Here is a 25,536-nt window from a genome sequence, read left to right on the forward strand (position 1 = left end):
ACAGAGTGCAGGCTAAGAAGAAATTGGAGGACAGATGCTCACGTGCTTAGCTAGCAGATCTTGTCTGTGCCCAGTAGTTTTTACAGTTTTACAAGCCTGTCACTCCCTGTCACTCAGAGCCTGACTTCATAAAAGGATGGGCGTGGTGGGAGACAGGCCTCTCCTTCCCTCTTCCTTTTCTGCCACTCATTAATCTTCCTGGCCTTTTCCACACCACACCCAGAAAGCAGGGGTGTAACTGGGTCCACCAGGGCAGCAATTGCAGGTTCAGCAAGGAGCCTCTGGATCTGTGGCCAGCACAGACCAGACAGACACACTGTGCCAGGGTGGGGAGAAGTGGAGATGCAATGGCGACCCCAGGCACAGGCCCCCCTGGGAGGAGGATGTGGGAGGAGAAGGCTGCACAGGTGAGGGTTGGGCCTGGGGTCAGGCTCCACCTCCCTATGAAGTGTGCCCGGCCAGCTACTGGCTCTTGGCCACCCTGGGAGGGATGAGGTCAGCTTCCCACTCTGACCAAGGACTGGGGAAGCAGAATATGCCTGGGTCCAGAGGTGGGGAGACAGGAGAAGAGGCCACACCTGTGTGGGCACACCTACCAGCACTGGGACAGGGTCTAAGTAGGGTGGAGTGGGAGGCTGGGAAGAGTTCAAGCCAAGAAAATGGGGTGACCCCAAGGCAGAGGCCTGTTGTCCAAGTGCAGCTGTTCAGAGGCCATTTGCCCTGGTTTGGGGTAGGAAGGGCCTTCATGTGTATGGGGTTCCCGCTCGCCCTCCAGGCAGCCTGAGGCATTGGAGAATACAGGGCCAGAGCAGGAGGACTGGGCAGTGTTCTGGGCCTGCTCCTTATTAGCTCTGGGGCCAGCCTCACACAAAGTGTGCCATTCACGTCTTCATTCAGTGCAAATATCTTCTATGTGCCAGGCCCTGAGAACACTGGGGTGAGTGGCCCCACGAGGTCCCCCCACTGAGAGAATGCACACCCCAGTGTAGGGAGGCAGAACAATGAACAGGAATGTGAATGAGAACACACAGGTATGTCCCTGTGACTTGTTTAGTCACCTATAAAATGGGACCAGCAATGTCACCAGCCCGCAACAGGACTGTGGGACATCATGGATGGGACCTGCTGGAACTCAGGGGAAACGCCATGAACTCACCCACAGCTGCCTTTGCTCTCTTTTTCTTATAATAAAATGTACATAACATACAATTTACAATTCTAACAATTTTTTTTTTTTTTTAATTATACTTTAGGGTTTTAGGGTACATGTGCACAATGTGCAGGTTTGTTACATATGTATCCATGTGCCATGTTGATTTCCTGCACCCATTAACTCGTCATTTAGCATTAGGTGTATCTCCTAATGCTGTCCCTCCCCCCTCCCCCCACCCCACAACAGTCCCCGGAGCGTGATGTTCCCCTTCCTGTGTCCATGAGTTCTCATTGTTCAATTCCCACCTATGAGTGAGAACATGCGGTGTTTGGTTTTTTGTCCTTGCGATAGTTTACTGAGAATGATGTTTTCCAGTTTCATCCATGTCCCTACAAAGGACACGAACTCATCATTTTTTATGGCTGCATAGTATTCCATGGTGTATATGTGCCACATTTTCTTAATCCAGTCTATCGTTGTTGGACATTTGGGTTGGTTCCAACTCTTTGCTATTGTGAATAGTGTCGCAATAAACATACGTGTGCATGTGTCTTTATAGCAGCATGATTTATAGTCCTTTGGGTATATACCCAGTAATGAGATGGCTGGGTCAAATGGTATTTCTAGTTCTAGATCCCTGAGGAATCACCACACTGACTTCCACAATGGTTGAACTAGTTTACAGTCCCACCAACAGTGTAAAAGTGTTCCTATTTCTCCACATCCTCTCCAGCACCTGTTGTTTCCTGATTTTTTAATGATGGCCATTCTAACTGGTGTGAGATGGTATCTCACTGTGGTTTTGATTTGCATTTCTCTGATGGCCAGTGATGAGGAGCATTTCTTCATGTGTTTTTTGGCTGCATAAATGTCTTCTTTTGAGAAGTGTCTGTTCATGTCCTCTGCCCACTTTTTGATGGGGTTGTTTGTTTTTTTCTTGTAAATTTGTTTGAGTTCATTGTAGATTCTGGATATTAGCCCTTTGTCAGATGAGTAGGTTGCAAAAATTTTCTCCCATTGTGTAGGTTGCCTGTTCACTCTGATGATAGTTTCTTTTGCTGTGCAGAAGCTCTTTAGTTTAATGAGATCCCATTTGTCGATTTTGGCTTTTGTTGCCATTGCTTTTGGTGTTTTAGACATGAAGTCCTTGCCCACGCCTATGTCCTGAATGGTATTGCCTAGGTTTTCTTGTAGGATTTTAATGGTTTTAGGTCTAACATATAAGTCTTTAATCCATCTTGAATTAATTTTTGTATAAGGTGTAAGGAAGGGATCCAGTTGCAGCTTTCTACATATGGCTAGCCAGTTTTCCCAGCACCATTTATTAAATAGGGAATCCTTTCCCCATTTCTTGTTTTTGTCAGGTTTGTCAAAGATCAGATAGTTGTAGCTATGCGGCATCATTTCTGAGGGCTCTGTTCTGTTCCATTGATCTATGTCTCTGTTGTGGTACCAGTACCATGCTGTTTTGGTTACTGTAGCCTTGTAGTATAGTTTAAATTCAGGTAGCGTGATGCCTCCAGCTTTGTTCTTTTGGCTTAGGATTGACTTGGCGATGCAGGCTCTTTTTTGGTTCCATATGAACTTTAAAGTAGTTTTTTCCAATTCTGTGAAGAAAGTCATTGGTAGCTTGATGGGGATGGCATTGAATCTATAAATTACCTTGGGCAGTATGGCCATTTTCACGATATTGATTCTTCCAACCCATGAGCATGGAATGTTCTTCCATTTGTTTATATCCTCTTTTATTTCATTGAGCAGTGGTTTGTAGTTCTCCTTGAAGAGGTCCTTCACATCCCTTGTAAGTTGGATTCCTAGGTATTTGATTCTCTTTGAAGCAATTGTGAATGGGAGTTCACTCATGATTTGGCTCTCTGTTTGTCTGTTATTGGTGTACAAGAATGCTTGTGATTTTTGTACATTAATTTTGTATCCTGAGACTTTGCTGAAGTTGCTAATCAGCTTAAGGAGATTTTGGGCTGAGACAATGGGGTTTTCTAGATATACAATCATGTCATCTGCAAACAGGGACAATTTGACTTCCTCTTTTCCTAATTGAATACCCTTTATTTCCTTCTCCTGCCTGATTGCTCTGGCCAGAACTTCCAGCACTATGTTGAATAGGAGCGGTGAGAGAGGGCATCCCTGTCTTGTGCCAGTTTTCAGAGGGAATGCTTCCAGTTTTTGCCCATTCAGTATGATATTGGCTGTGGGTTTGTTGTGGATAGCTCTTATTATGTTGAGATACGTCCCATCAATACCTAATTTATTGAGAGTTTTTAGCATGAAGGTTGTTGAATTTTGTCAAAGGCCTTTTCTGCATCTATTGAGATAATCATGTGGTTTTTGTCTTTGGTTCTGTTTATATGCTGGATTACATTTATTGATTTGCCTATGTTGAACCAGCCTTGCATCCCAGGGATGAAGCCCACTTGATCATGGTGGATAAGCTTTTTGATGTGCTTCTGGATTCGGTTTGCCAGTATTTTATTGAGGATTTTTGCATCAATGTTCATCAAGGATATTGGTCTGAAATTCTCTTTTTTGGTTATGTCTCTGCCAGGTTTTGGTATCAGGACGATGCTGGCTTCGTAAAATGTGTTAGGGAGGATTCCCTCTTTTTCTATCAATTGGAATAGTTTCAGAAGGAATGGTACCAGTTCCTCCTTGTACCTCTGGTAGAATTCAGCTGTGAATCCATCAGGTCCTGGACTCTTTTTGGTTGGTAAGCTATTGATTATTGCCACAATTTCAGAACCTGTTATTGGTCTATTCAGAGATTCAACTTCTTCCTGGTTTAGTCTTGGGAGGGTGTATTTGTCGAGGAATTTATCCATTTCTTCTAGATTTTCTAGTTTATTTGCATAGAGGTGTTTGTAGTATTCTCTGATGGTAGATTGTATTTCTGTGGGATCGGTGGTGATATCCCCTTTTTCGTTTTTTATTGCGTCTATTTGATTCTTCTCTCTTTTCTTCTTTATTGGTCTTGCTAGCGGTCCACCAATTTTGTTGATCTTTTCAAAAAACCAGCTCCTGGATTCATTAATTTTTTGAAGGGTTTTTTGTGTCTCTATTTCCTTCAGTTCTGCTCTGATTTTAGTTATTTCTAGCCTTCTGCTAGCTTTTGAATGTGTTTGCTCTTGCTTTTCTAGTTCTTTTAATTGTGATGTTAGGGTGTCAATTTTGGATCTTTCCTGCTTTCTCTTGTGGGCATTTAGTGCTATAAATTTCCCTCTACACACTGCTTTGAACGTGTCCCAGAGATTCTGGTATGTTGTGTCTTTGTTCTCGTTGGTTTCAAAGAACATCTTTATTTCTGCCTTCATTTCATTATGTACCCAATAGTCATTCAGGAGCAGGTTGTTCAGTTTCCATGTAGTTGAGTGGTTTTGACTGAGTTTCTTAATCCTGAGTTCTAGTTTGATTGCACTGTGGTCTGAGAGACAGTTTGTTATAATTTCTGTTCTTTTACATTTGCTGAGAAGAGCTTTACTTCCAACTATGTGGTCAATTTTGGAATAGGTGTGGTGTGGTGCTGAAAAAAATGTATATTCTGTTGATTTGGGGTGGAGAGTTCTGTAGATGTCTATTAGGTCCACTTTATGTAGAGCTGAGTTCAATTCCTGGATATCCTTGTTAACTTTCTGTCTCGTTGATCTGTCTAATGCTGACAGTGGGGTGTTAAAATCTCCCATTATTATTGTGTGGGAGTTTAAGTCCCTTTGTAGGTCACTGAGGACTTGCTTTATGAATCTGGGTGCTCCTGTGTTGGGTGCATATCTATTTAGGATAGTTAGCTCTTCTTGTTGAATTGATCCCTTTACCATTATGTAATGGCCTTCTTTGTCTCTTTTGATCTTTGTTGGTTTAAAGTCTATTTTATCAGAGACTAGGATTGCAACCCCTGCCTTTTTTTGTTTTCCAGTTGCTTGATAGATCTTCCTCCATCCCTTTATTTTGAGTCTATGTGTGTCTCTGCACGTGAGATGGGTTTCCTGACTACAGCACACTGATGGGTCCTGACTCCTTATCCAGTTTGCCAGTCTGTGTCTTTTGATTGGAGCATTTAGCCCATTTACATTTAACGTGAATATTGTTATGTGTGAATCTGATCCTGTCATTATGATGTTAGTTGGTTATTTTGCTCGTTAGTTGCTATAGTTTCTTCCTAGCCTCGATGGTCTTTACAATTTGGCATGTTTTTGCAGGGGCTGGTACCGGTTGTTCCTTTCCATGTTTAGTGCTTCCTTCAGGAGCTCTTTTAGGGCAGGCCTGGTGGTGACAAAATCACTCAGCGTTTGCTTGTCTGTAAAGTATTTTATTTCTCCTTCACTTATGAAGCTTAGTTTGGCGGGATAGGAAATTCTGGGTTGAAAATTCTTTTCTTTAAGAATGTTGAATATCGGCCCCCACTTTCTTCTGGCTTGTAGAGTTTCTGCTGAGAGATCAGCTATTAGTCTGATGGGCTTCCCTTTGTGGGTAACCCGACCTTTCTCTCTGGCTGCCCTTAACATTTTTTCCTTCATTTCAACTTTGGTGAATCTGACAATTATGTGTCTTGGAGTTGCCCTTCTCGAGGAGTATCTTTGTGGCATTCTCTGTATTTCCTGAATCTGAATGCTGGCCTGCCTTGCTGGATTGGGGAAGTTATCCTGGATAATATCTTGCAGAGTGTTTTCCAACTTGGTTCCATTCTCCCCATCATTTTCAGGTACACCAATCAGACGTAGGTTTGGTCTTTTCACATAGTCCCAAATTTCTTGGAGGCTTTGTTCATTTCTTTTTATTCTTTTTTCTCTAAACTTCCCTTCTCTCTTCATTTCATTCATTTCATCTTCTATCAGCGATACCCTTTCTTCCAGTTGATCACATCTGCTACTGAGGCTTCTGCATTCTTCGCGTAGTTCTCGAAACTTGGCTTTCAGCTCCATCATCTCCTTTAAGCCCTTCTCTCCATTGGTTATTCTAGTTATCCATTCTTCTAATTTTTTTCAAAGTTTTTAACTTCTTTGCTATTGTTTTGAATTTCCTCTCGTAGCTCAGAGTAGTTTGATCGTCTGAAGCCTTCTTCTCTCAACTCTTCAAAGTCATCCTCCATCCAGCTTTGTTCCGTTGCTGGTGAGGAACTGCGTTCCTTTGGAGGAGGAGAGGTGCTCTGTTTTTTAGAGTTTCCAGTTTTTTTGCTCTGTTTTTTCCCCATCTTTGTGGTTTTGTCTACTTTTTGTCTTCGATGATGGTGATGTACAGATGGGTTTTTGGTGTGGATGTCCTTTCTGTTTGTTAATTTTCCTTCTACCAGACAAGACCCTCAGCTGCAGGTCTGTTGGAGTTTACTAGAGGTCCACTCCAGAGCCTGTTTGGCTGTGTGTCAGCACCGGTGGCTGCAGAACAGTGGATTTTCGTGAGACCACAAATTCAGCTGTCTGATAGTTCCTCTGAAAGTTTTGTCTCAGAGGAGTACCCGGTTGAATGAGGTGTCAGTCTGTCCCTACTGGGGGGGTGCCTCCCAGTTAGGCTGCTCAGGGGTGAGGGACCCACTTTAGGAGGCAGTCTGTCCGTTCTCAGATCTCCAGCTGCGTGCTGGGAGAACCACTACTCTCTTCACAGCTGTCAGTCAGACAGGGACATTTAAGGCTGTGGAGGTTCTCGCTGAGTTTTTGGTTGTCTGTGCCCTGCCCCCAGAGGTGGAGCCTACAGAGGCAGGCAGGCCTCCTTGAGCTGTGGTGGGTTCCACCCAGTTCGAGCTTCCTGGCTGCTTTGTTTACCTAAGCAAGCCTGGGCAATGGCGGGCGCCCCTCCCCCAGCCTCGTTGCTGCCTTGCAGCGTGATCTCAGACTGCTGTGCTAGCAATCAGCAAGACTCTGTGGGCATAGGACCCTCCGAGCCAGGTGCGGGACACAATCTCCTAGTGTGCCGTTTTTCAGGCCCGTTGGAAAAGCGCAGTATTAGGACGGGACTGACCCGATATTCCAGGTGCCATCTGTTTCCCCTTTCTTTGACTAGGAAAGGGAACTCCCTGACCCCTTGCGCTTCCCGAGTGAGGCAATGCCTCGCCCTGCTTCGGCTCGCGCACAGTGCGCTTCACCGACTGTCCTGAACCCACTGTTAGGCACTCCCTAGTGAGATGAAACCGGTACCTCAAGCAGAAATGCAGAAATCACCCGTCTTCTGTGTCGCTGGGGCTGGGAGCTAGAGCCAATTCTAACAATTTTTAAGTGGCATTGGGGACATCTACAATGTTGTGCAATCACACTATCGTCCACCTCCGGAACTGTCTTATCTTCCCCAGCAGAAACTCTGTCCCCATTAAATGATAACTCTGCATCCTCCCCTGCCACAGGTCCCTGCAGCCTCTATCTGACTTTCTGTCCCTAAGAATCTGCCTATTCTAGGTAGTTTCATATCAGTGTAAACACATCATACTACATTTGTCCTTTTGTATGACTTATTTCAGTGAGCTTCACCTAGAAGTGGGATTGCTGGATCCCATGGTGATTCTGTTTAGTGTTTAACTTGTTATTTTTAATTTTTATGGATACCTCAGGGTTGTACATATTTATGTGGTACATGTACTATTTTGATGTATGCATACAATGTTTAACGACCAAATCTGGGTAACTGGGATATCCATCACCCCAAACATTTGTGTTGGGAATGTTACAGATCTTCTCTGCTCGCTATTTTGAAATACATAATAGACTGTTGTGGGGTGGGAGGGAGGGGGGAGGGATAGCATTAGGAGATATACCTAACGCTAAATGACGAGTTAATGGGTGCAGCACACCAACATGGCACATGTATACATATGTAACAAACCTGCACGTTGTGCACATGTACCCTAAAACTTAAAGTATAATAATAAAAAAAGAAATACATAATAAATTATGGTTCACTAAAGTCACCCTACTGTGCTATGAAACACTAGAACTTATTCCTTCCACCTCTCTGTACCGTTTTAACCATTGACTGATCCCTCTTCATCTCTCCTGCCCGCTACCTTCCACAGTCTCTGGTGTCTGTCATTCTACTCTTTACCTCCATGAGATCAGTGTTTTTAGCTTCCAAGTATCAGTGAGAACTTGCAATATTTGTGTTTCTGCATCAGGCTTATTTCACTTATGTGTTTGCCTTTTGGATAACTGCCATGCTATTTTCCACAATGGATGTGCCATTTTCCATTCCCACCAGCAATGCACAGCACTCCAGTTTCTCCACGTCCTCGCCCACTCTTGCCTTTCCCATTCTTCTGGTAGCAGCCATCCTAATGAATGTGGACTGGCCTTTTGCTCTATTCTATGCATATTGTCAGATTGTATCCCACACGCATCCATCTCATACCTATATTGCTCTATAGCGTTCATTTGTGGTGTGCTATTTCTGGACTATACACTGTTTCTGTACTGTACACCAGCCTGTGTACCCTATACTTTAAGGGCAATGTAAGGCATTGCCAAAGGTAATCTCAACAAATTTGTAATTGTCTCTATGTTTCTTTCCTTAGAAATAGAGGTGACAGGAGCTACCAGCCTGTCTAGAAAGCTTGGTAATATGTTACTCTCAGACTAGGGATCCTGAGGGTCGGTCCCAGCGCTATCATACTGCCCATCTTGCCTGCCCTAATCTGCCTCTCCTGTGCACCCCAGAAGAGGAAGCACAAACCAGTGCCAGGGAGGACAGCAAGGCTCAGGGCAATGCACCTAAGCTTTGCTCTCATATTTATGGACCATTGTTCATTTTCAAAATAATTGGCACCAACATGAATGGGTAAAGAACAAGAGAAAGTAACCCAGGGCCCTGTAATCTGTCCCCAGCCAGACTCGCCTGGTCCACATCCAATCCCCCATGCATATTAACCTCAAATAATAAATAACTTAAGCCCTAGAGCAGGACACGCTCACAAGTATAATTCATATCTCAAAATCCAAGCAAGTGCCAAACAGCGGCCAACACTATGAATATAAATTCCAGCTTGTTCATATGCTGACATTCTAAAGTCTGACAAGAGTGAGCAAGAAGGTGTTTTTCCTGGCTAATGAGTTGAACGCCTTCAGATTTAGAACTTTTATAGAGGTGCGCTCTTGGGAACCTCGACAAGAGCTAAGAGCTTGGGAGAGGATGCCTATGTCCTTGCTAACGGATCATTTCCCTTGCTCAGCAAGTTTTCACCTCATTTTACAATCTCAGGGTGTCTGAGGTGGCAGGATGTTTGTGATGCTCATTGTACAGATGCAATCACCAAGGCCCAGAGGGTTGATCTGAGGTGAACAGGCCCCACACCTGTCACTCACAGGCCTGCAAGATATATTAAGGGCAGCACCTGCCATTCCTCAAATGGGAGAGTTTAATTTGAAGTCATTGACAAATCTGTTCAAAGAAACTGACATTTGAGTCCAAGCTGACTTACTTGGCAAAAAATATATATATATATGTGTGTGTGTGTGTGTGTGTGTGTGTGCCAGTGTGGGGGCTGAGACATGACACCCCTTTCATAGAAATATGAAATATATCATTGTGCCGCGGAGGACCCAGAAGGAGGGGAGTCAGGATGGACTGGAAACTAGGAGGCATGAGAAATGGTCCTGGAAGATGGCACCATGGCCAGCTCCCAGGAGCACACAGCCTCCTGCCTCAAGCATGGGCACCCCAAGCTCGTAGGACAAGAGAGAGGGAATGACACCCAGGGAGGGCACACAGCCACTCCGAGCGGCTGCTCCACCTCTGCTCCATGGGTCATGTGTTCCTGTCACTCCAGGTCCCTCTCAGTGCCCTGGGCACCTAGACCAAAAGAGGCCCTGAGAGGATGAAGAGCTGAGTCCCACGGGCTCAGGTAGTGCTGGGGCTGTCACATCACGCAGCCTGTGCCTCATGAGGAGCAGGGTCAGAGGGGCAAAATTCCCCACATCTGATGGGCTTGGGCTGGGATGCAGCAAGATCCCCCAGGCCCCCACTCTCCCTTTGACAGGACAAGTGGGAGAGCAGCTGGCATGAGGGCAATAAATATTTTGAGCATGGGTGCCGGCTGCTTAGGCAAGGACAGAACTTGGGACACCCTCCTGAAGGAGGCGGAGTTGGGCACAGCCCCTCAAGCTGGTGGTGAGGAGTCCCTGGCCCAAGTGCATTCGTTGCCCTGGAGAGAGATTATCCTGCCTGTTCTGAAGCAGCAAGAAAGGGAAGGCACCAGGCAACAGGAAGGCCAGAGCAAGCCTAGTGGGGACAGGGCAGCAGTGAGGTAGAAACAGCCCCGCCCCACCACTTCACAGTGACCACAGGCCCAGCACCCACACATTCCATCTTCATTTAGCAGTGAACGTGGGCCCAGCGCTGTGCCCAGCACCCACATATTCCATCTTCATTTAGCAGTGACCATGGGCCCAGCACCATGCCCAGCACCCACATTCCATCTTCATTTAATAGTGACCATGGGCCCAGTGCTGTGCCCAGCACCCACACATTCTGTCTTCATTTAATAGTGACCGTGGGTCCAGCACCGTGCCCAGCACCCACACATTCCATCTTCATTTAGCAGTGAACGCAGGCCCAGCGCTGTGCCCAGCACCCGCACATTCCATCTTCATTTAGCAGTGACTGCGGACCCAGCACCTGCACATTCCGACTTCCTTTAGCAGATACTGGCAGGCACCACTCCTGCTTTGCCTGCAGAGATGGTCCTTTGCTTTCTGTGCTCTAGGGACTACAGAGAGAACAAGAATGGTATGACACTGTCTCATCTAGAAAGGGAACCCACTGTGTGTTCTGACATAGGAGTCCCCTCCCAAGAGAGCTGTGGCTGTCATTCGAGTTTCAGGAACAACACCTCAAGTCACACAGTGCCCAGGAGAAGGATGCACCTGCTGCATAAGCTTTAGTTTGCTGAAAGAAGCCAAGGCTGAGAGGGAATTAGCAACACTAGGAAGGAGAGGCTGGGGATGGTGGGGTTCCTTTCTATAAGTAGCAGCAGCTTGGTCTCCCTCCTTGCAGAGAACTGAGAGAGGATAAAGAGTGCTCTGTCAGAGTAATAAACCTTCTAAAGCTAATGACTTAAAATGCAGCTACTTATTATCTCCCAATACTGCAGATTGGCAATTTGAGGCAGACTCAGCTACATGGTCCTTTGTGTGCCTCTGCTGCTGGGTGAGCAGGGGCTGACTGGTCTGGGGGGCGCCTTGCAGTTGGGCCAGCTCCCACAGTCTCCCTGCTCCTCCAGCCAGCTAGCCAGACTTGCTCCAGAGGCAACCAGGTGGGGTTCAGGGAGAGAGAGAATGCAGGGCATGGAGGCCTTGCAGCCAGATGCAGGTCCAGAGCTGGCCCCTCATCACTCTGCTATTGGCCAGAGCCAGACACAGTCCAGCTCAGATTCAGAGTGGAGAGAAGCTGCTGCAAAGCCACGTTATAAGGGTTGTGGACATGGGAAGGAGAGGAGGACTGTGGCCGCTTGTGCACTCTGCTGCCATAGGCCTATGAGGTGACCCAGTCACCTGCCTTCAAGAAACCTCTGGATTTGCAAAGAGGATTTCAGAATTTCAGTGTGGAATGAATGCCAGAGAGCCTCTTCTGAAAGCTTGGACGTTTCTTTCTTTTCTTTTCTTTTTTCTTTTCTTTTTTTTTTTTTTTTTTTGAGACAATGTCTTGCCCTGTTGCCCAGGCTGGAGTGCAGTGGTGCAATCACAGCTTTCTGCAGTCTCAAGCTCCTGGGCTCAAGTGATCCTCCTGCCTCAGCCTCCCAAGTAGCTAAGACCACAGGCACATGCCACCATGCCCAGCTAATTTTTTTAAACTTTTTGTAGAGACGGTGACTCACTATGTTGCCCAGGCTGGCCTTGAACTCCTGAACTCAAGCAATCCTCCTGCCTCAGTCTCCCAAAGTGCCGGGATTATACAGGTGTGAGCCACTATGCCCAGCCATGCTTGAACCATTTAAAACTCTTGATACTTGCTCAGCTGGACAGAGTGCATTGTCTTCCACCAGCTCGGTGATTGGAAACTACAGCAGTTATCTAATTTGGAGAATGGGACAATTTTTATACTCAAGTGTTTATAAACTAAAATGCATACCCACTAAAAACAGATAATCTGACCTAGGCTAAGAGAAGCTGAGTGACTTGACCAAGGTCATACAGCTGGTAAATAGCTGAAACTGACCAGCCCACCCACCCTGCTTTTAACAACCACATGACATGATACTATGGGTGCCTGTATCTCAGGAAGAGTGGCCCACTGACATTGGAAGCCACAAAGTGAACCTCAGGGGCTGAGAGCTGCAGAGAGGGTATCTTGTGAGAAGTATTGGCTGCCCATCAGAAAGAGCAGCGTCCAGGCGCAGAGCCTTCAGTTTCTGCACTGGGGAGCTGCTGCTGCTACCTCACCAACCTTCCCAACCAGGGACCTGGAAGGCACATATGGCCACTGTGTTGTCATACCTGTGTTAAAAACAAAAATTAATCGGGAGGCCATCGGGCTGAGGCAGCTGCAGCGCCCCTGACTCCTTCATTAGCAATCCACAAGCCGACTCAGCAAAAACAGTCATATTCTAGGCCTATCAGAAACTGCTGACTAACCCCTAACTGGCGACTTTCTACTAGTTAAGGTTAACCAATCAGAAACCACCAACTACTCTCTAACTAGGGACTTTCCACTGGAATGATCTGAATGAAATTACTGCTTCACTGTGAACAAGCATGTATTTTCTTTGCCTTGTTCCCACCTCTGCCTTGTAAAAGCCTTCCTCTCGCATGCCTTCCTTGGGGCCCTAACTGCTTTCTATCTGGCACTGCCCAATTCATGAGGTGCTCAAGAAAATCTCTTTAATATTTTAATATGTGCCTCAGTTTATCTTTGAACACCTGCAAGTGCTGAGGAGTGGTTCTTCTTGATTCCTTTGTCCGGTTTTTCTCTGTGGGTTATCCAGAACTGCAAGAGCAAAAAGATAAACTAGGAAAATCATTCCGTAAGCTATCAAAATCCTAGATCTTTAGTTTTAAAGTCCTAGATCTTTAGTTTTAAAAATAATCTCTAAAGCCAACCCAGACCTACACAGGCCACCTCTGGGGCAACTCTCAGGTCTCACGTGTGGGGCTCAAGCCTTCCTTCTGCCACAGGTTTCCTTGAGGCTCACAAATAACAGCCAGTTTGCAAACAACAAAGGACGCAAAGGAAGGCTTACCGAGCACTGTCATGTCTTGGAGTTTAAAAACAACAATCCCACCCTAGGGATGGTGGCGCTGAGCCCAGGGACCATACACAGCAAACAAGAGACAGCACCACAGCCCGTGGTGCCAGGGTTTCAACCCTGCTGTGCTTCAGTACAATCACCTGGGGACTTTTACCACCTGCAATGCTCAGGCCCCCTCCCCAGAGACTCTGACTTATGGCATGGGGGAAGCCTGCTTTATTATTTTTTAAAATGTTTCCCAGTTGATTTTAATGTGCAGCCAGGACTAAGAGCCACTTTTAAACAAGTAGTATTCAACTCAACATTGCCTGCACATTGTGTACACACTGAAATTACCTGGGGAGCCTTAGAAAAAGTACTAAGACTGGGTCCTACCTTACTCATTCTGATGGAATTGGTTTGAGGTGTGACCTGGGCATCAGGATTTTTGAAAGCTCCCAGGTGATTCCTACGGGCAGTCAAGTGTGAGGCCCAATGTCTTAAGTGACACTTAGGTGAAGAATGAATTTGGGATTCTCAGAAAAGTTTTTGTTTGTGTGTTTTTTGTTTGTTTTGAGACAGAGTCTTGCTCTGTTGCCCAGGCTGGAGTGCAGTGGCATAATCGCAGCTCACTACAACTTGCACCTCCCGGGGTCAAGCAATTCTCCTGCCTCAGCCTCCGCAGTAGCTAGGACTACAGGCATACACCATCACACCCAGCTAATTTTTGTATTTTTAGTAGAGACAGAGTTTCACCATGTTGGCCAGGCTGGTCTTGAACTCCTTACCTCAAGTGATCTGCCCACCTTGGCCTTGCAAAGTGCTGGGACTACAGTGGTGACCCACTGCACAAGTTGAAAGGCCCCCACCGCCTGGGTGCTTGCTAACCCCAAGGAGTTCCATGCACATCATCCTCCAAGGTCAAGATCTCTGGCCATGGAGACAGCCCCACATGCAGAGAAGCCCTGCAGCTGGCACCACAAAGCTCAGGCTGCCCAGGCCCTGCATGCGGCTGTCTTGAGGCTCCTCCCCTGCAGTCCTGCCTTCCTCCGTCCCTGTCTGAGCCAGGAGCCAGGCAGGCTTCCCTGGAGACCCTGCCAAAGGCTTTTCAGTTCCTGCTGGTCGATTTTCTGGGTCATGTTACCTTTTCAGAGCATTAGCAGCCTGGCTTCTGAGGAAATTGAGCTACCCATCCTCCGGGGGTGGCACAAAGTGGCCGGGAGGCACCGGCAGTCTAAAAAGAGCTCCTTGGGCCAAGCATGATGCAGAGGGCCCTACCTGCAGTTTCCCTGATGGGCCCACCAGAACCAAAGCAAGAGAAGCGGGATGGCTGTTCTGGAGCAAAGGATCTCATCAGAACCTCCTAGAGGGTTTGTGAAACCAAGACTGCTGAGCCCCACCCCAGAGTTTGTGATTCAGTGGGTCTGGGTGGGGCCATAATTTGTCTTTCTAACAGATTCTTGGTTGGGCTGATGTCGCGGGTCCTGGGAGCCTCCTTGGAGAACCGCAGGCCTGGGCTGCTGCTTTCTACTTTCCCACAGTGTAGCTTTTTCTCTGACATGAGCATTCTCTGCAAGTCTAACTAAAGCACTCTGACTTCTTGTGCTGAAGTTCCTCACCCCAATCTTCAGTAGAGGCAGAGTGTGTAGAGGAAGGATGGAGAGTGGTTGGGGCAGAATAGTGTCCAGGTCCTAATCCCTGGCACCTGTGAGTGTTGTGTTGCTGGATAAAGGGAATTCGGGCTGCAGACAGAATTAAGGCTGCTAACCAGCTGACCTGAAGATACAGCGACTGACTAGCCTGGGTCATCCAGGTGGGCCCGTTGTAATTACAATGGCGCTCCCTTCCCAGTTGAAAGAAAGAGAGGAGCAAAGAAGTAGAGACTCACAGGTGAGAGGGACTGGGTCACATTTGCTGGTTTGAAGACAGAGAAAAGCTGCAAACAAAGGAATGTGGGTCCCTCGAGAAGCTGGGAACAGCCCTACCCTGACAGACGGCAAGGAAACAGGGACCTCTGTCCTACAGGCACAAGGAACTATCTCTACCCACAGCCTGAATCAGCAAGGAAACAGGAAAAGCAAGAAGGCAGAGGAAAAGTGAGAGCCTGGCTTTTAAAGCTGGGAACATACAGACAGGAGCTGACTTGATAGGGTCAGAGCTGGGAGCATCAGCCCACATGGAAGGTCATGGGGGCATGCCCTCCACCCCAAACTCAGAATCGCTTGCCAGCAGCTCAGAGAGGTAGCCTGGCCTCTCCCAAAACCCCCAGTGGCAGGGACCTCACCATGCTCCAGGTCGTTGAGGTCATCAGTTCCCGGCTCACACTGATGGAACTGCTGGAAACTTCTCAGCAGAGAAAGCTTTGAGTCTGCTGCTGCAAGGCTCATAATCACTAACATGGGCCCATGTTTCCAGCAAGACTCAGACAAGCACTTCAGTGGCTGTGAGTGGCACGGGCTGGCTGGCATGATCCTGGGCTGATTTCATCCTCTTGGGTGCTGAGGCCTCCCATTTGTGACTTGGGGTGATTCCCGAAAACACCTCCTCTGAGAAGCCTCCCTGGGTCAGCTCAGCCTGCTTATTTCTCCCTCGTGGCACTCAATTCATGTAGCCTTTATTGCCGTGAACTGTACAGGGCCTCATTCTTTTCTGCAGTATCTGTAGTGAGACATCCATGTATAAGCACTCTGAATATTTCTGTTGGCACACAGATGATTCCAGTATTTAGGTTAAATAAATCATTATTTAGCAACATGCATGTTAACTTTTTATGGTAAGAAAATGTTTTTCTGTATATGCATAAAAATACATCTAGAAGGATGTATTTTAGTATATTAAAATCTGGATGGGGAGGTAGTATTTTCTTAATGTTTATGCTTGTTTCTTTTTTTAAATAATTTTTATTTTTTTCAAAGTAATACATGCACTGAGTTTAAAAAGCCAAGAAACAGTAAGTCTTAAAAAGGCAAAGAAAAACCACAGTAACACAAAGCAGTCCCATTTCACCCATTCCACCCCCAGTTCTCCCCAAAGACAAACATTGTCATTAACACTTCTAGGAAATTCTTCTTATCTTCACTTTCATATTTTTGGTACTATATTCATGTTGCAATTTTTAATTGATTAGCTGTAGGCATTAACTTTTGAATTCCCCATCACTAACCCTCTTCCCATCTTCCTAACACATAATCACTTTGAAGACTCCTTTTCTTCAGTTTTGGGAAATTTTCTTGCATTACATCTTTGAAGCTTTCCTCCCCCTGTTCTGTTTTTGGAACTCTTGTAGGTCAGGAGACTGGCCTTGAGAATAAATCCTATAATTTGTTTTATGCTTTCTCTTCTATTTCCCTTTGTCTTTTTGTTCTACTTGATTTTAGCTTCTAACCATTCTGTTGTTTTCTTGTTTTATTTTATTTGGGTTTTTAAATTTTTTGCCTGTCTTTAATTTTGAGGTTCTTGTGGTCTGGTTACATTTCATGGTATTCTGTCCTTGTTTTATAGATGTAACATCTTCTCATATATTACTCAATATATTGGTAGGGTATATATTTTTTTAAGTTTTCTGTATGTGTCCTACATTGGCTGCACTGCCCTCTCCAGGTCCCCTTTTTCCATTTGTCCTGGTTTCTGTGCTTCATGTTGGATTCTTTTCTCAAATACCAGCTGACTTTGGGCTGTCCTCATACCTAGGACAATGCCCTGAAAAATTGATTGAAATTATTACATGTGAGTGTTGAAGATTTCAAAGACTTGTTGGCTTCACCAGGGGGTCATAGAATTTTTGGTCCCCCAAATGTTAGTATCCCTGTATTAGTCCATTTTCACACTGCTGATAAAGACATACCCAAGACTGGGCAATTTACAAAAGAAAGAGGTTTACTGGACTTACAGTTCCACATGGCTGAGGAGGCCTCACAATCATGGCAGAAGGCAAGGAGGAGCAAGTCACATCTTACGTGCATGGCAGCAGGCAAAGAGAGAGCTTGTGAAGGGAAACTCCCATTTTTAAAACCACCAGATCTCAGGAGACTCATTCACTATCATAAGAACAGTGCAGGAAAGACCCACCCCCATAATTCAATCACCTCCTACTGGGTTCATCTCACAACGTGTGGGAATTGTCAAGTTACAATTCAAGATGCGATTTGCGTGGGGACATAGCCAAACCATATCCCTGTCTTTTCTGGGGTTACTGACACTCTCCAGGAAGAGTCCTCTAACTGCCTGGGATAGAGGTACTTGCTGCTGTTCTGGGGACGGGGACTGAAGAGCCACTGGTTGGCACAAGTCTGGCTTCAGTCCCCATCTCCATCCTCTGTGTCACCCAGCCTGCCAAGGCCTGGCCCGTCACCACTCAGTTTATCTGGAGAATAAACCTCTGGTCTGCATTGGATGGGGAAGCAGGAGAAGAGCAGGGAGGGGGCAGGAAGGAGAGGAGGGATGGGGGTCCCCATTTTGGGTGGGGTGGGAGAAGGAGATTGGGGTCCGACTGCTGTAGAGGCAGACTTTCAGCTATCCCCTCATTTTCAGCCCCAAGCCCAATTTCTGCTCCTTAATTCCTGGTGTTTCTGGGTGCAAAGCCCTTCAGGTGGGCTCAGGTGAAGCACTCATTGCTCACAGGAACAGCCCACTGCAGGCAGAACCTTCCTGTGTTCCGCAAGATCAGTTACCCCCCAATCCTTCACCAGAATTCCTGTCTGCTCTTATCTGTGTCCTCAGAATGAACGTTTTTTAAATTCTCACATTCTTTTTTGGTAGGGAAGAGCCAAATGCCGATCACTGAGCAGCTATATGTATCTGGAAGTCCATGTGTTTTCAAAAATAGGCCTGTTTTTTGTTTTGTTTTTCAGTTATGCCAGGAAGTGTGTATTTTTGCTATGTGGATTGGCAATTGGTTGATGGGGGGCGAATGAACAGAGCCAAATGAATAAAACACAATTTTAACACTTAGGGAAGTTACAAATGACTTTTACTGACTAAATTCTCATTTTTCCTGATAGAACTTTGGCCATCTTTTGAGAATTAATTTAAACTGAAAAAGTCAAATGTTCAGAGGCATTATCATAAAAAGCACTGACACAGATGGGAGGTTGTAGCTTCCCTCCAAAGTCTACTCCAGCCCTACACCCCTTGAAGAGCACAGCCCAGCCCTCACAGAGGATCCTTTGTGCTTTCTCCTGGGCCAGCCCCTTGCCCCTGGAGGCTCTGATTAATGAGGAAACTCCTTTCTCACAGCAAGAGCAGAGGGGGACCCTGTCCACAGACACTCAGTGCCTTCGCCTGAAATATTGCTTCCTCTGCATGTTGGAATCCGTTCCTGGAGGCATTGGGGACTTAACCTCTTGAATGCTGTGTACTTAGTCTCCTGGGTCTCTGGGGAGGACTGACATCAGACACCAATTTACAGAAATCTGCCTTCATCTAGAAGGCCAGGCCCGGGAAGGTTCAGACTCTCCCATGACCAGACATTGTAAATCTGCCTCGCGACAGCTCATGCCAGGAGACAGAGCTACCCAGCAGGGCCGTCTGAAGGATGTCCAATGAGCTTACGCGGCAAAGAGGCGATCCCTGGCCTGACCCCGGCTGGCATGGCAATCCCTCACTCTGTCAGTGCCCTGTCTCAAACTCCTGGGCTCGAACGATCCTCCCGCCTCGACCTCACAAAGTGCTGGGATTACAGGCATGAGCCACGGCACCCAGCACCTTTGTATTTGAATTCCCTAAATTAACGCTGGCATTTCCCACCAGCTGGGAAGACTTGTAAAATCACAATGAAATGGAGTTCATCGTGATAAAGACCTCAGCTTCAGTGACTCATGAGGATCTGAAGGGTTCAACTACCTCTTTGTGAACAGAAAAACCAATGCTCAAAAAGTGTGCTGCACAAGCTCTCACTGACCTTTAGCTCCAATCAGGATTCACCCCCAGGTAATCTGGCTGGAAAACCACTGCACCATCCCCCTACCAGAAACCAGGTGGCAAATGACAGCTGCTAAGGCCCCCATATGAGCTGCAGGGGGAGCAGAGCCAGCTGTTCTGCAGCCCCATTGTAGAGCAGGTATCTCACTCCATCCCACACAGACCAATGCCCAGTGGCCTAGGCAGTTCTAATGCCCTGGAAGCTAAAGATTGACTTGCTGGGCAATGGTCAGGAGAATCATGCACAATAACAGGGTCTTTCTGCTTTGCTGGGAACACAAGCCCTGCACGTGCTCTAGATACTGCCCACAGTGTGAGGCAGGAAACGGGGACTGCATCTAACTCAGAGAAGGAGGAAGAGGTGAGGGAAAAGGTGAACCTGAAAATGTATCCACTGCACCCTGTTCCACGGTTGGGTGTGTGGCTTTACCTGCTTCATGGATGTTGGCCAATTGATTCTACGGAAAAGAATCTAAATAAAAGGGCCCCCTTGGACAAGCCTCCTTCATTCATTCCATCCTCTACCGCCTCTGATTTTACAAGTCTTCCCAGCTGGTGGGAAATGCCAGCGTTAATTTAGGGAATTCAAATACAAAGGTGCTGGGTGCGGTGGCTCGTGGCTGTAATCCCAGCACTTTGTGAGGTCGAGGCGGGAGGATCGTTTGAGCCCAGGAGTTTGAGACCAGTCTGGGCAACATGGCAAAACCCCGTCTCTACTAAAAATAAAAAATAAAATGGTCACGTTTGGCAGCACGCACCTGTAGTCCCAGCTACTTGGGAGGCTGAGGTAGGAGAATCGCCTGAACCCAGGATGCAGGGGCTGCAGTGAGCCAAGACAGCACCACTGCACTCCAGCCTGGGTGACAGAGAGAGACTCCATCTTAAAAAAAAAAAAAAATACAAAGGGATGAGTGCTGGGAGCTGGAGGGCAGGTAACTCACTCTGACTGTGGGGATCAACAACTGTTGGGGGGTGACTGATCTGGACTTTGAATAATGTGTGTAATGATGATAAGAAGAGAATGTTGAGGGGAAAAAAGGAGAAGGAGGAAACAAAAGAATAAGGAGAACATGACAAAGGTAACAGGAAAGCATTTGTCTGCATGGCCTGGGAGTCAGTCTGGAGGAGAAGGAGAAGGATGGAAGGTGGAAGGATGGAAGGTGGAAGGACAGAGGTGGTGCAGGGGAAGCTTGCAGAAAGCCCAGGATCTGGACGAAGGAACTCAGACTTTAGGCAATGGAAAATCTCTGGGAGTCTTAAGCAGGGCTATAATTGTGAAGACCTGCTGTTTCCAAAGTGAATTCCAGCAGTTGGAGGACAGATTGGAGAGGGATGATGCTGGAGGCTGGGAGGCTCATTAGGAGACTGGGGCAGCATCTGTACAAGAAATGAGAGGGATGGGAGCCACAGATGAGAGATGGCAGATGTGGAGCAATGAGGATGAGGATTGGCAGAACAGAAGAGGAAGAAGTATTGTCAAAACTTATTTTGTTTCCAGATTTGGTGGCAAGGATAATAATTAAACCAGTAGCCAAGATGTAAAGTCCAGGAAGTGGAAAGGAATTGAGGTGGAAAGACGGTTTGATTTGGAATACATTGAGTGTGACACAGAGGTGGCCAATAGGCAGGTGGAAATGGAGCTCATGGCTGAGGAGAAATGCTGGTGTAAATCCTTGCTAGGAACAGTCCTTGCGCTTATGGTGCTCAGGCCACAGAGCCTCTTAGCAATAACCAGGAAGAGAGTGGAGAGTGGATGGGAGAGAGAGGGTTGCAAATGATGCCTTGGTCTATTGCTGAGTAACAGATTACCCTGACACCTGGTAACTTGAAATAACAAGCATCTATTATCTCACAGTTTCTGAGGGTTACTGGGAGCAGCTTAGCTGGGTGGCTCTGGCTCAAGGCCTCTCATGAAGTTGTAGCCATGCTGTCAGCTGGGGTTGCCATCATCTGAAGGCTCAACTGGGGCTGGGGCATCAGCCTTTAAGCTCCCTAACATGGCAGCTGCTGGCAAGAGGCCTCAGTTCCTCACTGCATGGGCCTCTCTGCAGGGCTCCCCATGGAGGCAACTGGCTTCCCCCTAAGAGAGCAATCCATGAGTGAGAGAGTGACCAAGGTCTTATCTTTCATAATTCAACATTTGGACTATTGCTACCACTTCTGCTGTGCTCAGTCCTATAGGCAAACCCAGGTATAATGTGGGAGGGGACCACATAAGGATGTGTATAACAGGAGGGTGGTTCATTGGAGGCTGCCAACCACAAATCACCAACCCAGGAAACAGCAAAGAAAGACGAGTCTGTAAATGATGCACAGAAAAAAGAAAGAATGCAAGCCCCAGTGCATGTAGGATGATTACCAGAGAATAATATATATGGGAGATTGTCCAGAAGGACAGGGTGGTTTCAAATGCTACAAAGTCCAGGCAATGGGAACTGAATGAGCATGGAAATTAGGTCACTGGACTTGGTGACCAGCTTCCAGGCTGGCATGGCCAGCCACAATGCTACAAAAGCAGGTAAAAGCCACCTCTTGGCAGATGGAGAAGTGGGTGGAAAATGAAGACATAATGGCAGGTGGTGGTAAAAGTAGACGACTTTCCAGAGTATTGATGGTGATGTGAGGAGAGACTGAGAGTAGTTTGCAGGGGAAAGCTGTTCTGTACACAAAAGCTTTGGCTGGTGGGAAGAGGTAGAGGGGAAAATTGGAAGACATGGGACAGAGACTTAATTGATGATCTAGAGTCCCAGAGGACATATGAGGACAGTGATTGGAAGCACAAACAGATAATTAACTCCCCTTCCTCTAGTGGCAGGAAAGGACAAGTGAGGGATGGTTGCAAGGGATGCGAGAAGTATGCAGGCTGCTCGTCTGAGGGTCTCTATTTTCTTCTGCTGACATTGAGTTGAGGGATGAGGTGGTGGAAGGGGTTTAGAAGAAATCAAAGGCTTAGGTTAGCTCTGGTGACTTGTCTCCAGGGACAGGCACTGGCGTTGAGTAATGCCCATGACCTTCCTGCTGTGTTGTGGAAATTTCCTCACCCCACAGCTGAAGAGTAGTGCACACCCCTGTTTCATCCTCCCCCGACTTCTCATGCTCCCCAGAGCCACAGAGGCATCTGGAATTTGTGTGCTATTATCAATGGTGCACAATTTATGTCCATCCCCTATGGCTGGGAATGTCTACAAAGCATCTCTTTATATTAATAGAAGCTCCAGTCAAGGCTGGGGGAGCTGTGGTCTTGACTGCTTGGGGGAGCTTATTCACCTGGACCACCTGGAAGGAAGATGATGGGAGCTTTCCCCAAATCCATCATCAGCTCTGCAGATCTAGGAACAGTGAGATCAACACCTCTGCCTCTAGTCCTCCCAAATCATCTGCCCCAAGGCTGTGGAAATGGTTTCTTCTCACTAGGCAGCTCTATGCCTGAGGTACCTATGAAACCAGAGTGGCAGCAGAGGGTCAAGCCTTGGGCAAGTCCACTTAACCTCATATGACCCTGCTCCCTCATCTGTAAAATGGGAAGAATAGGGTTGTTCATGTATCATTTAGCACAGTACCTGGAATGTATTTAATGTTAAGCAAACACTAGCTATTTTTCACAAGCCCTGGAGGTCAGACATGACTGCCAAGGGACTTGATTATAGGTTTATTGAGTCAGTCTGTCTTCCTATTGCTCCCGCACATAGACACTTTGCTTAGTGTACAGTGAAATGAAACAATATAGTGAATATGGGCTTTGGATGAGCCCGTCATTCCAAAGAAAAGCTACTCTCTTTACCCCAATTTTCCATGGCCAGGGGCCCAGGCTGTGTCCCCAGTTTGGAGTGTTGGTTCAGTAGGTGGAATCCTATAACAAAACCTATGCAGGATTGATCAGGGTGGCCAGTTTTCTTTGTTCCCTTATGATATTATCTTCCATTTCCTGGCACCCTCTCTAGACACAGTATATCTGACCCAGTAAGACAACTTCTAGACCCATTTTACAGATGAAGAAATTAAGACCGAGAGAGTAAGGAATGTCCCAGGCCACACAGCTGCTAACTGCAAAGCTGGGCTTTGCTCCCCTCCTGTCCCCTCCCCTTCCCTCCCCTCTCCTCCTCTCCCCTCCCCTCGTGCCTCTTCTGGCCTCCTTCCCTTCATACATGGCTGCTCTGCCTGACCAAACACCCAAGGACCATGGACAAGAAAGAACAGGCAGAGGGGGAAGCTCCGGCTCTGGTCCTTTGTATGCTGGGGTCCAGCAGAGGTTGTCTTCCAGAAGTCCTTTTCAACTTCTCAGAGCTCTCAGGGTTCTTTCAGGAATTGCAGATGCCCAGAATCACAGACTCCTGGGTCCAAATGGTTGAGTCAGTGTGTGAGAACTGTCCGGGACATCCTCCCCAACCCAGCACCCAAACGGGCTCCAGGGTGTCACTACCTCCCGCAGCAGCTCAGCCTAACACCTAGTGGCGGGTTACTGGAGCGTCTTCCCCTACTTTGAGCTAAAAGCTCTCCTACCCAGCTTCCCCTCACTAGCCCAGATTTGGACTCCTTAGGATGCAATGGCAATTGTGCTTTCTTTGTGTAATATCTACATCGCACCATTTTCCCCAGGCAGCTGGGCCCCTGTCCACTCTGCTTCATGAATGCTGTAACTTGAGACTCCCTTCTCAGAGTACTTTTCCACACTGGGCAGGTTTCCACCTCCCTCACTGCCTTGGGGCTCTCTGTCCTTCCCCCTCTCACAAGCCTGTTAGAAGCAGAGCTCCCAGGGCGTTTGCTGATTTCTCCAGGAAATGCCCCTTCTCTTTTACCTCTGGGTCTATTAGCAACTGCTGGGTCAGACTTGGATGTCTGGGGCTTCACCACCTTCTCTTCCAAGTTCTATTTTAGGGTGTGGCCCTTGGTTCCTGGCAACCTCTTCTCTAACTCCGGAGAGGTCTAAGGAGCACACTCGCCCAGCCAGAACTCCCCCTCCTCTGGGGACTCCACAGATGGGCTTAGATGGCAGTAGAGGAGTCGGAAGTTCCACCAGAGCCCTCTTTGCGGGTTCTTCAATGGGGACTTTCTCTGGGGTTCCTCCATATTTTGTTTTTTGCCACAGGCGCTACTTTCTTTCTACCATCACCCAACACCCCCCTCTTCCCTCCCTCTTATGGGGGCAGTCCCAGGATAACCCTCAGCCTTGTTAGTTCTCAGCTCCCCTAACCTGAGCCCAGTGCACAGAAAAAAAAGCCTCCTGCAGAAAAGGCTGTGGCGAGAGCAGAGCTCAGACACAGTCCACTGTCAGCAAAATGCTCTTAGCTCTAACTGGAAGCTGACATCACCCATCTGACAATCAGGAACAGGTAAGTTTAGTAGCTCCAAAATGTCCCCCACTGCCCAGTGCTGCTCCTGTCTCATGGGCCAGGACCCGAGCTGGTGAAGACCTTGGCTGAGCCCTGCCACAACAGGAGACAGCTGGCCACCCTGAGCAGGTGCATCCAAAGGGAGGGAGTGCAGCTGGTCCTCTCCCTCTTGTTAAAAGCAAGGGAGGCTTTCCCAGAAGCTCCTCAGCACACACCCTGTCTGGGCTATTTGACCAGAACTGGGTCACACCCTCTCATTCCTAAAGCAGTCTCTGGGAAGGGGAGACGGTGGACTAACCTGTGGACTGAACAAAGCCTGCCAAGCCGGGCCCGGAAGGAATTCATATCTTCTGAGCAGGTGGCCATCGGATACAAAACAAAAATAAGTGGCTGTTGGCCAGCAAGAAGCAAGTGAGCACTGTGGGGCAGCCAGAGCTTCCCGACCCATGTAAATCAAGGGTTCCATCTGTGCAATTCAGCCTATGCCACAGAGAGAGGAACACCTGCATTTGGGGGAGTGGGTGTGCGTGGTGTCAAGATATGTCAAAGTTTAAGAAGATTGAAGTTGATAGAGTCTGCTAATAGATAACAACTAACCCAGGAAATAAATATGTAAATCATACACTTATAAACTTGATCTTGAAGATCACATGAGCACAGAGGTTCCTAAACTCATTCAAGGCAGAAAAATACAAAAAAGGGTAATCTTTATGGAATGCCATGATTCTTGATCAAATTAATCAATCAAATTAAAATAATTTTAATAGCAAAAAATATCTGTTCATTATATATGTTGAAGGTGTATCATCCTCAACCAAGAAAAATGCAAGCCAGGCATGGTGCACGCCTGTGGTCCCAGCTACTCGGGAGGCTGAGGTGGAAGGATCACCTGAGCCTGGGAGGTTGAGGCCACAGTGATTGCGCCACTGCACTCCATCCTGGGCGACAGACAAGACCTTGTCTCAAAAAAAAAAAAGAAAAGAGGA

At 47.1% G+C, this 25,536-nt stretch overlaps 1 long non-coding RNA gene across 1 annotated transcript in view; it reads right to left on the bottom strand.

Annotated features, from left to right (window-relative positions):
• Window positions 1–9,020: 9,020 nt before the first annotated feature.
• LOC134736375 (uncharacterized) overlaps window positions 9,021–25,536 on the bottom strand; it is a 54,696-nt gene continuing 38,180 nt past the window's right edge. Inside the window, exons 3-4 of the long non-coding RNA XR_010120351.1 lie at window positions 15,586–15,959; window positions 9,021–10,844 (exon numbers count right to left, since the gene is read on the bottom strand). This is a non-coding gene — a long non-coding RNA (uncharacterized lncRNA). The remainder of the gene's footprint in view (window positions 10,845–15,585; window positions 15,960–25,536) is intronic.

Source organism: Symphalangus syndactylus, chromosome 4, assembly GCF_028878055.3.
Source record: "Symphalangus syndactylus isolate Jambi chromosome 4, NHGRI_mSymSyn1-v2.1_pri, whole genome shotgun sequence".
Classification (NCBI taxonomy): Eukaryota; Metazoa; Chordata; class Mammalia; order Primates; family Hylobatidae; genus Symphalangus; species Symphalangus syndactylus.